Below are 14202 nucleotides of genomic sequence, written 5' to 3'. Positions count from 1 at the left end.
AAGGGTGATTTCCCGATGGAGGTGGCGCCAGGCACGCTTGAGGATGGCTGCCTCCATCAGGTCCAGGCCGGGGGCTTTATTATTTTTAATGCGCTTGAGACCTCTTCCATCCCGAAGAAGGGGGCGTTGGGGGTGTCAGGGGTGGTGTTCGCGAGTTGGCGGACTTCCGCGTGAAAGGCGGTGTCCGTCTGAGGGGTGTCGTCGGGCATCAGAGCGTGGAGGAGAGCCCTGCTCGATTCCTCCCAGGAGGTGGTTTGGCCGTTTTCGGTGGATATGGAGACCGGGATATCCACGGCGCGGACTTTGCCCGTGACCGTTCTATATGGGATGCCCCAGGGGTTGGCATTGCCCTGTTTCGTTACGAAATCTCTCCAGCTTTGGAGTTTGGATTTACGGATGGTGGCGGTGTACCTGTTCCTGAGTTGCCTGTACTGGGCCTTCAGGATTTCTTTACGAGCGGAGTTTGGTTCAGTTTGGTAGGTTCTTTTCGTGTGGCGGACCTCGGATCTGAGGGTTGTGAGCTGGGGAGTCCACCACGGGACTGATCTCGGGAATCTGGTCTTCCTAGGGATTGCGGAATTGGAGGCTGTAGAGATTGTTTGCTGGATGTCGGCGCCAAGGATATCGGGGTCGACTGCGTAGGGGTCGTCTGGGAGGGGGGGGGGTATTCCGCTGAGAGAGCTGGGATAATTCTATCGAATTCCTCCCAGTTGGCTCTCTTGATGTTGTAGCGGGATTGGGAGGGGGCGGTGGTGGTGGGCGTGGGGGAACAGATCTGAAAAGTGATCAGGTTGTGATCACTTGTTGACATGTCTGGGTGGACAGTCCACGAGGAGACGTGGCTGAAGAGGCTGTGTGTGGCGAGCGTGAGGTCGATATTGGTTCGACTGTGGGCGTTATCGAAGGTGTGGGTGTTGGAGGGTTCATTTACTATCGCGAGTCGGGATTGGGCAATGAAGTTCTCCATGATTTCGCCTCTCTCGTCAGAGGAAGGGTTATGCCAGAGTGGCGATTTGGCGTTGCAGTCAGCGAGGATCAGGACGTTGCGGTTTTGGATGGTGTGTAGGATGGTTTCGAGGTGGTGAAGGAATGGCTGGATGTCGTCACTGAACTGGAAGTACATGTTGACGACGATGAGTTTCAGGTCGTGGAGAGTGATTTCTGCGCATATGCAATGTGTGTTGCACAGCGCTTCTATTTTAAGAACGGTTAGGAAGGGGTTTCTGACTACAATCGCCGCCTTGGGAAGGTCGGGGACCGAGAGGCTGGAGAACCTTTTGCGGTCGGTGATTATTCGGGAGTTCGGTCCGAAGCTGCTGAGGGCGTTATTGAAGGAGTAGGGCTCCTGGATCGCGAGAATATCGATTCCTACCTCGAAGGCGCAGACTTTTAACTCCTCGAGAGCCGATCTGGAGTTCTGTGCGTTGACCTGGCCTATCCTAATAGAGGGTTTGGGTTGCGAGGGGTAAGGTTTACAGACCATAATCCGTACGTGATAGTACCTGATTTATGGCCGTGACGTAGGCAGGGCATTGCCTATCGGTGACTGGGTGGGCAGAGGGTTTGCCGGTTTTGTGGCAATTGTGACAGCGGGCTGGTTTGGACTTATTTGGGCAGGTCTTGAAAGAGTGGCCCTGCTCGGCGCAGTGGCCACATATATCTTTTTCGGCGCGGCAGAATTTGGTGGTGTGGCCGAAGCTATGGCACTTATAACACCGGGTGGCCGCGATGTAGTCGTTGACCCGGCAACAACTCCATCCGACATAAACGCGCTCTTTCTTTATTAGGACGTTGCGGGCCTGCCTGGATACCTCGAGTATCCAGTTGCTCTTATCCTTGTTCTTGTCTCCGGACTTGAACGCGAGCTTAATCTGCTGGGAGAGGGCTTTTTCTGGGGCGTCCAAATTCTGGCTGACTATGGCTCGAAGGGTGACCTCGTCGCTTTCCAGCTTTGGGACGTCGTAGAGAATTATTCTGGGGTTGCGTTTGAGGGGGGCGCCGACGATGAGGCCGGCAGCTTTGAGCTGGGGGTTGTTTCTGAGGGTGGTGAGGTCGGAGTCCTGAGGGGACTCGACCAGGATGCCGTTCCCCTGGATCTTCCTGATGCTTCTGATTTGGAGTTTGCACTCCGAGGGAGAAACTAATTTAAGGACCGTTTCCTTCGTTTTATCGCTGGACTCGAAGGATTTCGGGTCCTGCGGCAGGATGGTGATAGCACTGGGGTGGGGGGGTTCTGTTTAAGGTTCGAGATGGCGGCTGTCTTGGAACGGACCCCGACTCTCTCGGCGTAGGTGGTGGGCCGAGAGGGTTCCTTCGGGGCCTGACAGTACTCGGTTACAGACTCGAGGATTTTTCGCTGCTGTCTGTTCTCGGACCTTATAGCCTTTATTTGGCCCTCCAAGTTGCTGCAGCGGAGCAAGGACTCTCCGAGGATGCTCTGAAGCTTGGCAACCTTGGATGCAATAAACTGGGAGGCGTCCGGGTAGAGATCATTGTCCTGGTCCATGAGAAATCTCATGAGGGCCATGGTCACCTTCTCGGACTTGAGCCGAAGGTCGTTCGCGGTGGGGTCGGGTACAGGGGCGGCTGTGGTTGGGTTGTCGCAGCACGGGGCGGGGCTAGGTGCGGGGGAGACCGGGGGAGGGGACGGAGCCACGGATCGTTTCGCGGACTTATTGGGTTTCCGGGGGAGTATTGCCGCGAGGGGGGTATCAGAGTCGTTGTCTGATTGAATCCGGCGTTTGGACTTGCGGTTGCGGCTGATGACCTTCCGGTATCCCTTGGAGTCGGAGGCCTCGGTGTCCATCATGCTGATGGACGATGGCGGGCGGGGGTGAGGCGGAGTGGCGGTCCCTGAGCTCGCCTCCGGCCTGGGGAGGCTCATCCTGGGTTCCGGGGCCGGGAACGGCGTTCGTTCCGATGTCAGTGTTTATCTGGAAACGATGCAATAATAATAAAAAAAAAAAAATTTCGGAATTTGTTTATAAAAATTCCTGTTTTTGTTTATAAAAATTGTTTAAACAATTGTTTAAACAATTCGTTGCCCGGTGCTGTTGGCGGCTGGTTACGGGTGGACTGGTGTTGCTGAAACAGAGAAAAAGGCAGAATTAAATTTTGAAGAGGTTTGAATTTGGCGCCCGTGTTAGTTAGCTGCTCCGTGGATTTCCGAGCGGAGGCTCGAAAGTTGTTTTCGGCCGGCTGGAACTTCCGCTGCCAACCTTGCCAAAATTTCTAGGGTTGGCAGCCCTGGATCCCTGCACGCCGACGGGAGGCCCTGATTGGCGGAGCTGGACAAGTTCCGGACGGCAGCGCCACCCCACGCTGACGGTGGCGTCTCGAAGCTCGAGGTGGAGGGAAGCGTGGTTTCGATCTATTGAAGAGTTTTTAAAAATCCACAGTTTTTTCACTATTGTCACACACGATATGTCAAATTGAAGGTCTTCAAAAACAATTAATTTTTACGTAAGCAGTTTCTGTCTGGGATCGATATTCCCGGAGGAATCCGCTCCCGAAGCTCGACGTGCCGGAGCACGTGGCGTGGACTGCATACACTGTTTTCCACTGAATTCTTTTTCGATGCACACAAATAATATGTCGGCGTGATCGGTTGAACGTCCTCTGCACTCTCCTGACACTGAGATAATTCTCACTTCAAGAAAAACCACTATTGCAGAACTTTGACGGCGGAGCGTCATGACAGCTCGTCTCTATCCTGCGACACCTAGCGGCTAAACCGGAAGCTATACACAGCAAGGAATACGAATAGTATACCAAGAGATCGAAAACAATACGCAGTTCGGACGTTTTGACTAGCTGTCGCACAGTGCAGACGCGCCGACCCGTCGCTCCGCATTTCGAGCGTAATATCAGTGGTTTTTCAGTCCAGAAAATTACAGAGAGTGTTTGATTGTGTTGCAGGAGTCAAACTGAATGATTTGATGCATAAAGTTTAATTAAACTCCCAAGAGTTTGCCGGGAAACATCGATTCTTCCGATCTAGAAAGAGACAGAGACAGTCGATCCGCGTTTTGTTAAATATTTCAAGGTTCCCGATTCCACAAAATTATAAAAAGTATACGGCTGTGTAGCGGGGATCAAAACGAGAAATTTCATGTATAAAGTTTAATTAAACTCCCAAGAGTTTGCCGGGAAACATCGATTCTTCCGATCTAGAAAGAGACAGAGATAGACGATCCGCGTTATGTTAAATATTTCAAGGTTCCCGATTCCACAAAATTATAAAAAGTATACGGCTGTGTATCGGGGATCAAAACGAGTAATTTCATGTATAAAATTTAATTAAACTCCCAATAGTTTGCCGGGAAACATCGATTCTTCCGATCTAGAAAGAGACAGAGATAGACGATCCGCATTATGTCAAATATTCCAAGGTTCCCGATTCCACAAAATTATAAAAAGTATACGGCTGTGTAGCGGGGATCAAAACGAGTAATTTCATGTATAAAGTTTAATTAAACTCCCAATAGTTTGCCGGGAAACATCGATTCTTCCGATCTAGAAAGAGACAGAGATAGACAATCCGCGTTATGTCAAATATTCCAAGGTTCCCGATTCCACAAAATTATAAAAAGTATACGGCTGTGTAGCAGGGATCAAAACGAGTAATTTCATGTACAAAGTTTAATTAAACTCCCAATAGTTTGCCGGGAAACATCGATTCTTCCGATCTAGAAAGAGACAGAGATAGACGATCCGCGTTATGTTAAATATTTCAAGGTTCCCTATTCCACAAAATTATAAAAAGTATACGGCTGTGTAGCGGGGATCAAAACGAGTAATTTCATGTATAAAGTTTAATTAAACTCCCAATAGTTTGCCGGGAAACATCGATTCTTCCGATCTAGAAAGAGACAGAGATAGACGATCCGCGTTATGTCAAATATTCCAAGGTTCCCGATTCCACAAAATTATAAAAAGTATACGGCTGTGTAGCAGGGATCAAAACGAGTAATTTCATGTACAAAGTTTAATTAAACTCCCAATAGTTTGCCGGGAAACATCGATTCTTCCGATCTAGAAAGAGACAGAGATAGACGATCCGCGTTATGTTAAATATTTCAAGGTTCCCTATTCCACAAAATTATAAAAAGTATACGGCTGTGTAGCGGGGATCAAAACGAGAAATTTCATGTATAAAGTTTAATTAAACTCCCAAGAGTTTGCCGGGAAACATCGATTCTTCCGATCTAGAAAGAGACAGAGATAGACGATCCGCGTTATGTTAAATATTTCAAGGTTCCCGATTCCACAAAATTATAAAAAGTATACGGCTGTGTAGCGGGGATCAAAACGAGAAATTTCATGTATAAAGTTTAATTAAACTCCCAAGAGTTTGCCGGGAAACATCGATTCTTCCGATCTAGAAAGAGACAGTGATGGACGACCCGCGTTATGTTAAATATTTCAAGGTTCCCAATTCCACAAAATTATAAAAAGTATACGGCTGTGTAGCGGGGATCAAAGCGTGTAATTTCATGTATAAAGTTTAATTAAACTCCCAAGAGTTTGCCGGGAAACATCGATTCTTCCGATCTAGAAAGAGACAGAGACAGTCGATCCGCGTTATGTTAAATGTTTCAAGGTTCCCGATTCCACAAAATTATAAAAAGTATACGGCTGTGTAGCAGGGATCAAAACGAGTAATTTCATGCACAAAGTTTAATTAAACTCCCAATAGTTTGCCGGGAAACATCGATTCTTCCGATCTAGAAAGAGACAGAGATAGACGATCCGCGTTATGTTAAATATTTCAAGGTTCCCGATTCCACAAAATTATAAAAAGTATACGGCTGTGTAGCGGGTATCAAAACGAGAAATTTCATGTATAAAGTTTAATTAAACTCCCAAGAGTTTGCCGGGAAACATCGATTCTTCCGATCTAGAAAGAGACAGAGATAGACGATCCGCGTTATGTCAAATATTCCAAGGTTCCCGATTCCACAAAATTATAAAAAGTATACGGCTGTGTAGCAGGGATCAAAACGAGTAATTTCATGTACAAAGTTTAATTAAACTCCCAATAGTTTGCCGGGAAACATCGATTCTTCCGATCTAGAAAGAGACAGAGATAGACGATCCGCGTTATGTTAAATATTTCAAGGTTCCCTATTCCACAAAATTATAAAAAGTATACGGCTGTGTAGCGGGGATCAAAACGAGAAATTTCATGTATAAAGTTTAATTAAACTCCCAAGAGTTTGCCGGGAAACATCGATTCTTCCGATCTAGAAAGAGACAGAGATAGACGATCCGCGTTATGTTAAATATTTCAAGGTTCCCGATTCCACAAAATTATAAAAAGTATACGGCTGTGTAGCGGGGATCAAAACGAGAAATTTCATGTATAAAGTTTAATTAAACTCCCAAGAGTTTGCCGGGAAACATCGATTCTTCCGATCTAGAAAGAGACAGTGATGGACGACCCGCGTTATGTTAAATATTTCAAGGTTCCCAATTCCACAAAATTATAAAAAGTATACGGCTGTGTAGCGGGGATCAAAGCGTGTAATTTCATGTATAAAGTTTAATTAAACTCCCAAGAGTTTGCCGGGAAACATCGATTCTTCCGATCTAGAAAGAGACAGAGACAGTCGATCCGCGTTATGTTAAATGTTTCAAGGTTCCCGATTCCACAAAATTATAAAAAGTATACGGCTGTGTAGCAGGGATCAAAACGAGTAATTTCATGCACAAAGTTTAATTAAACTCCCAATAGTTTGCCGGGAAACATCGATTCTTCCGATCTAGAAAGAGACAGAGATAGACGATCCGCGTTATGTTAAATATTTCAAGGTTCCCGATTCCACAAAATTATAAAAAGTATACGGCTGTGTAGCGGGTATCAAAACGAGAAATTTCATGTATAAAGTTTAATTAAACTCCCAAGAGTTTGCCGGGAAACATCGATTCTTCCGATCTAGAAAGAGACAGTGATGGACGACCCGCGTTATGTTAAATATTTCAAGGTTCCCGATTCCACAAAATTATAAAAAGTATACGGCTGTGTAGCGGGGATCAAAGCGAGTAATTTCATGTATAAAGTTTAATTAAACTCCCAATAGTTTGCCGGGAAACATCGATTATTCCGATCTAGAAAGAGACAGAGATACACGATCCGCGTTATGTCAAATATTTCAAGGTTCCCGATTCCACAAAATTATAAAAAGTATACAGCTGTGTAGCAGGGATCAAAACGAGTAATTTCATGTATAAAGTTTAATTAAACTCCCAAGAGTTTGCCGGGAAACATCGATTCTTCCGATCTAGAAAGAGACAGAGATAGACGATCCGCGTTATGTTAAATATTTCAAGGTTCCCGATTCCACAAAATTATAAAAAGTATACGGCTGTGTAGCGGGTATCAAAACGAGAAATTTCATGTATAAAGTTTAATTAAACTCCCAAGAGTTTGCCGGGAAACATCGATTCTTCCGATCTAGAAAGAGACAGGGACAGTCGATCCGCGATATGTTAAATATTTCAAGGTTACCGATTCCATAAAATTATAAAAAGTATACGGCTGTGTAGCGGGGATCAAAGCGAGTAATTTCATGTATAAAGTTTAATTAAACTCCCAATAGTTTGCCGGGAAACATCGATTCTTCCGATCTAGAAAGAGACAGAGATACACGATCCGCGTTATGTCAAATATTTCAAGGTTCCCGATTCCACAAAATTATAAAAAGTATACAGCTGTGTAGCAGGGATCAAAACGAGTAATTTCATGTATAAAGTTTAATTAAACTCCCAAGAGTTTGCCGGGAAACATCGATTCTTCCGATCTAGAAAGAGACAGAGATAGACGATCCGCGTTATGTTAAATATTTCAAGGTTCCCGATTCCACAAAATTATAAAAAGTATACGGCTGTGTAGCGGGTATCAAAACGAGAAATTTCATGTATAAAGTTTAATTAAACTCCCAAGAGTTTGCCGGGAAACATCGATTCTTCCGGTCTAGAAAGAGACAGAGACAGTCGATCCGCGTTATGTTAAATATTTCAAGGTTCCCGGTTCCACAAAATTATAAAAAGTATACGGCTGTGTAGCAGGGATCAAAACGAGTAATTTCATGTATAAAGTTTAATTAAACTCCCAAGAGTTTGCCGGGAAACATCGATTTTTCCGATCTAGAAAGAGACAGAGACAGTCGATCCGCGTTATGTTAAATATTTCAAGGTTCCCGATTCCACAAAATTATAAAAAGTATACGGCTGTGTAGCAGGGATCAAAACGAGTAATTTCATGCACAAAGTTTAATTAAACTCCCAATAGTTTGCCGGGAAACATCGATTCTTCCGATCTAGAAAGAGACAGAGATAGACGATCCGCGTTATGTTAAATATTTCAAAGTTCCCGATTCCACAAAATTATAAAAAGTATACGGCTGTGTAGCAGGGATCAAAACGAGTAATTTCGTGTATAAAGTTTAATTAATATCCCATTAGTTTGCCGGGAAACATCGATTATTCCGATCTAGAAAGAGACAGAGACAGTCGATCCGCGATATGTTAAATATTTCAAGGTTACCGATTCCATAAAATTATAAAAAGTATACGGCTGTGTAGCGGGGATCAAAACGAGAAATTTCGTGTATAAAGTTTAATTAATATCCCATTAGTTTGCCGGGAAACATCGATTCTTCCGATCTAGAAAGAGACAGAGATAGACGATCCGCGTTATGTTAAATATTTCAAGGTACCCGATTCCACAAAATTATAAAAAGTATACGGCTGTGTAGCGGGTATCAAAACGAGAAATTTCATGTATAAAGTTTAATTAAACTCCCAAGAGTTTGCCGGGAAACATCGATTCTTCCGATCTAGAAAGAGACAGTGATGGACGACCCGCGTTATGTTAAATATTTCAAGGTTCCCGATTCCACAAAATTATAAAAAGTATACGGCTGTGTAGCGGGGACCAAAGCGAGTAATTTCATGTATAAAGTTTAATTAAACTCCCAATAGTTTGCCGGGAAACATCGATTCTTCCGATCTAGAAAGAGACAGAGATACACGATCCGCGTTATGTTAAATATTTCAAGGTTCCCGATTCCACAAAATTATAAAAAGTATACGGCTGTGTAGCGGGTATCAAAACGAGAAATTTCATGTATAAAGTTTAATTAAACGCCCAAGAGTTTGCCGGGAAACATCGATTCTTCCGATCTAGAAAGAGACAGTGATGGACGACCCGCGTTATGTTAAATATTTCAAGGTTCCCGATTCCACAAAATTATAAAAAGTATACGGCTGTGTAGCGGGGATCAAAGCGAGTAATTTCATGTATAAAGTTTAATTAAACTCCCAATAGTTTGCCGGGAAACATCGATTCTTCCGATCTAGAAAGAGACAGAGATACACGATCCGCGTTATGTCAAATATTTCAAGGTTCCCGATTCCACAAAATTATAAAAAGTATACAGCTGTGTAGCAGGGATCAAAACGAGTAATTTCATGTATAAAGTTTAATTAAACTCCCAAGAGTTTGCCGGGAAACATCGATTCTTCCGATCTAGAAAGAGACAGAGACAGTCGATCCGCGTTATGTTAAATATTTCAAGGTTCCCGATTTCACAAAATTATAAAAAGTATACGGCTGTGTAGCAGGGATCAAAACGAGTAATTTCATGTATAAAGTTTGATTAAACTCCCAATAGTTTGCCGGGAAACATCGATTCTTCCGATCTAGAAAGAGACAGTGATGGACGACCCGCGTTATGTTAAATATTTCAAGGTTCCCGATTCCACAAAATTATAAAAAGTATACGGCTGTGTAGCGGGGATCAAAGCGAGTAATTTCATGTATAAAGTTTAATTAAACTCCCAATACTTTGCCGGGAAACATCGATTCTTCCGATCTAGAAAGAGACAGAGATACACGACCCGCGTTATGTTAAATATTTCAAGGTTCCCGATTCCACAAAATTATAAAAAGTATACGGCTGTGTAGCGGGGAAAAAAGCGAGTAATTTCATGTATAAAGGTTAATTAAACTCCCAATAGTTTGCCGGGAAACATCGATTCTTCCGATCTAGAAAGAGACAGAGACAGTCGATCCGCGTTATGTCAAATATTTCAAGGTTCCCGATTCCACAAAATTATAAAAAGTATACGGCTGTGTAGCGGGGATCAAAACGAGTAATTTTATGTATAAAGTTTAATTAAACTCCCAAGAGTTTGCCGGGAAACATCGATTCTTCCGATCTAGAAAGAGACAGAGACAGTCGATCCGCGTTATGTTAAATATTTCAAGGTTCCCGATTCCACAAAATTATAAAAAGTATACGGCTGTGTAGCAGGGATCAAAACGAGTAATTTCATGCACAAAGTTTAATTAAACTCCCAATAGTTTGCCGGGAAACATCGATTCTTCCGATCTAGAAAGAGACAGAGACAGTCGATCCGCGTTATGTTAAATATTTCAAGGTTCCCGATTTCACAAAATTATAAAAAGTATACGGCTGTGTAGCAGGGATCAAAACGAGTAATTTCATGTATAAAGTTTGATTAAACTCCCAATAGTTTGCCGGGAAACATCGATTCTTCCGATCTAGAAAGAGACAGTGATGGACGACCCGCGTTATGTTAAATATTTCAAGGTTCCCGATTCCACAAAATTATAAAAAGTATACGGCTGTGTAGCGGGGATCAAAGCGAGTAATTTCATGTATAAAGTTTAATTAAACTCCCAATAGTTTGCCGGGAAACATCGATTCTTCCGATCTAGAAAGAGACAGAGATACACGATCCGCGTTATGTCAAATATTTCAAGGTTCCCGATTCCACAAAATTATAAAAAGTATACAGCTGTGTAGCAGGGATCAAAGCGAGTAATTTCATGTATAAAGTTTAATTAAACTCCCAATAGCTTGCCGGGAAACATCGATTTTTCCGATCTAGAAAGAGACAGAGATAGACGATCCGCGTTATGTTAAATATTTCAAGGTTCCCGATTCCACAAAATTATAAAAAGTATACGGCTGTGTAGCGGGGATCAAAACGAGTAATTTCATGTATAAAGTTTAATTAAACTCCCAATAGTTTGCCGGGAAACATCGATTCTTCCGATCTAGAAAGAGACAGCGACAGACGATCCGCGTTATGTTAAATATTTCAAGGTTCCCGATTCCACAAAATTATAAAAAGTATACGGCTGTGTAGCAGGGATCAAAACGAGTAATTTCGTGTATAAAGTTTAATTAATATCCCATTAGTTTGCCGGGAAACATCGATTATTCCGATCTAGAAAGAGACAGAGACAGTCGATCCGCGATATGTTAAATATTTCAAGGTTACCGATTCCATAAAATTATAAAAAGTATACGGCTGTGTAGCAGGGATCAAAACGAGTAATTTCGTGTATAAAGTTTAATTAATATCCCATTAGTTTGCCGGGAAACATCGATTATTCCGATCTAGAAAGAGACAGAGACAGTCGATCCGCGATATGTTAAATATTTCAAGGTTACCGATTCCATAAAATTATAAAAAGTATACGGCTGTGTAGCGGGGATCAAAACGAGTAATTTCATGTATAAAGTTTAATTAATATCCCATTAGTTTGCCGGGAAACATCGATTATTCTGATCTAGAAAGAGACAGAGATAGACGATCCGCATTATGTCAAATATTCCAAGGTTCCCGATTCCACAAAATTATAAAAAGTATACGGCTGTGTAGCGGGGATCAAAACGAGTAATTTTATGTATAAAGTTTAATTAAACTCCCAATAGTTTGCCGGGAAACATCGATTCTTCCGATCTAGAAAGGGACAGAGATACACGATCCGCGTTATGTCAAATATTTCAAGGTTCCCGGTTCCACAAAATTATAAAAAGTATACAGCTGTGTAGCAGGGATCAAAACGAGTAATTTCATGTATAAAGTTTAATTAAACTCCCAAGAGTTTGCCGGGAAACATTGATTCTTCCGATCTAGAAAGAGACAGTGATGGACGACCCGCGTTATGTTAAATATTTCAAGGTTCCCGATTCCACAAAATTATAAAAAGTATACGGCTGTGTAGCGGGGATCAAAGCGAGTAATTTCATGTATAAAGTTTAATTAAACTCCCAATAGTTTGCCGGGAAACATCGATTCTTCCGATCTAGAAAGAGACAGAGATACACGATCCGCGTTATGTCAAATATTTCAAGGTTCCCGATTCCACAAAATTATAAAAAGTATACAGCTGTGTAGCAGGGATCAAAACGAGTAATTTCATGTATAAAGTTTAATTAAACTCCCAAGAGTTTGCCGGGAAACATCGATTCTTCCGATCTAGAAAGAGACAGAGACAGTCGATCCGCGTTATGTTAAATATTTCAAGGTTCCCGATTCCACAAAATTATAAAACGTATACGGCTGTGTAGCGGGGATCAAAACGAGTAATTTCATGTATAAAGTTTAATTAAACTCCCAAGAGTTTGCCGGGAAACATCGATTCTTCCGATCTAGAAAGAGACAGAGACAGTCGATCCGCGTTATGTTAAATATTTCAAGGTTCCCGATTCCACAAAATTATAAAAAGTATACGGCTGTGTAGCAGGGATCAAAACGAGTAATTTCATGTATAAAGTTTGATTAAACTCCCAATAGCTTGCCGGGAAACATCGATTTTTCCGATCTAGAAAGAGACAGAGACAGTCGATCCGCGTTATGTTAAATATTTCAAGGTTCCCGATTCCACAAAATTATAAAAAGTATACAGCTGTGTAGCAGGGATCAAAACGAGTAATTTCATGTATAAAGTTTAATTAAACTCCCAAGAGTTTGCCGGGAAACATCGATTCTTCCGATCTAGAAAGAGACAGAGACAGTCGATCCGCGTTATGTTAAATATTTCAAGGTTCCCGATTCCACAAAATTATAAAAAGTATACGGCTGTGTAGCGGGGATCAAAGCGAGTAATTTCATGTATAAAGTTTAATTAAACTCCCAATAGTTTGCCGGGAAACATCGATTCTTCCGATCTAGAAAGAGACAGAGATACACGATCCGCGTTATGTCAAATATTTCAAGGTTCCCGATTCCACAAAATTATAAAAAGTATACAGCTGTGTAGCAGGGATCAAAACGAGTAATTTCATGTATAAAGTTTAATTAAACTCCCAAGAGTTTGCCGGGAAACATCGATTCTTCCGATCTAGAAAGAGACAGAGACAGTCGATCCGCGTTATGTTAAATATTTCAAGGTTCCCGATTCCACAAAATTATAAAAAGTATACGGCTGTGTAGCAGGGATCAAAACGAGTAATTTCACGTATAAAGTTTGATTAAACTCCCAATAGCTTGCCGGGAAACATCGATTTTTCCGATCTAGAAAGAGACAGAGATAGACGATCCGCGTTATGTTAAATATTTCAAGGTTCCCGATTCCACAAAATTATAAAAAGTATACGGCTGTGTAGCGGGGATCAAAACGAGTAATTTCATGTATAAAGTTTAATTAAACTCCCAATAGTTTGCCGGGAAACATCGATTCTTCCGATCTAGAAAGAGACAGCGACAGACGATCCGCGTTATGTTAAATATTTCAAGGTTCCCGATTCCACAAAATTATAAAAAGTATACGGCTGTGTAGCAGGGATCAAAACGAGTAATTTCGTGTATAAAGTTTAATTAATATCCCATTAGTTTGCCGGGAAACATCGATTATTCCGATCTAGAAAGAGACAGAGACAGTCGATCCGCGATATGTTAAATATTTCAAGGTTACCGATTCCATAAAATTATAAAAAGTATACGGCTGTGTAGCAGGGATCAAAACGAGTAATTTCGTGTATAAAGTTTAATTAATATCCCATTAGTTTGCCGGGAAACATCGATTATTCCGATCTAGAAAGAGACAGAGACAGTCGATCCGCGATATGTTAAATATTTCAAGGTTACCGATTCCATAAAATTATAAAAAGTATACGGCTGTGTAGCGGGGATCAAAACGAGTAATTTCATGTATAAAGTTTAATTAATATCCCATTAGTTTGCCGGGAAACATCGATTATTCTGATCTAGAAAGAGACAGAGATAGACGATCCGCATTATGTCAAATATTCCAAGGTTCCCGATTCCACAAAATTATAAAAAGTATACGGCTGTGTAGCGGGGATCAAAACGAGTAATTTTATGTATAAAGTTTAATTAAACTCCCAATAGTTTGCCGGGAAACATCGATTCTTCCGA

This window comes from Megalopta genalis, unplaced genomic scaffold, assembly GCF_051020955.1.
Source record: "Megalopta genalis isolate 19385.01 unplaced genomic scaffold, iyMegGena1_principal scaffold0052, whole genome shotgun sequence".
In the NCBI taxonomy this organism is placed as follows: Eukaryota; Metazoa; Arthropoda; class Insecta; order Hymenoptera; family Halictidae; genus Megalopta; species Megalopta genalis.
Note: the sequence above shows the minus strand (reverse complement) of the source record.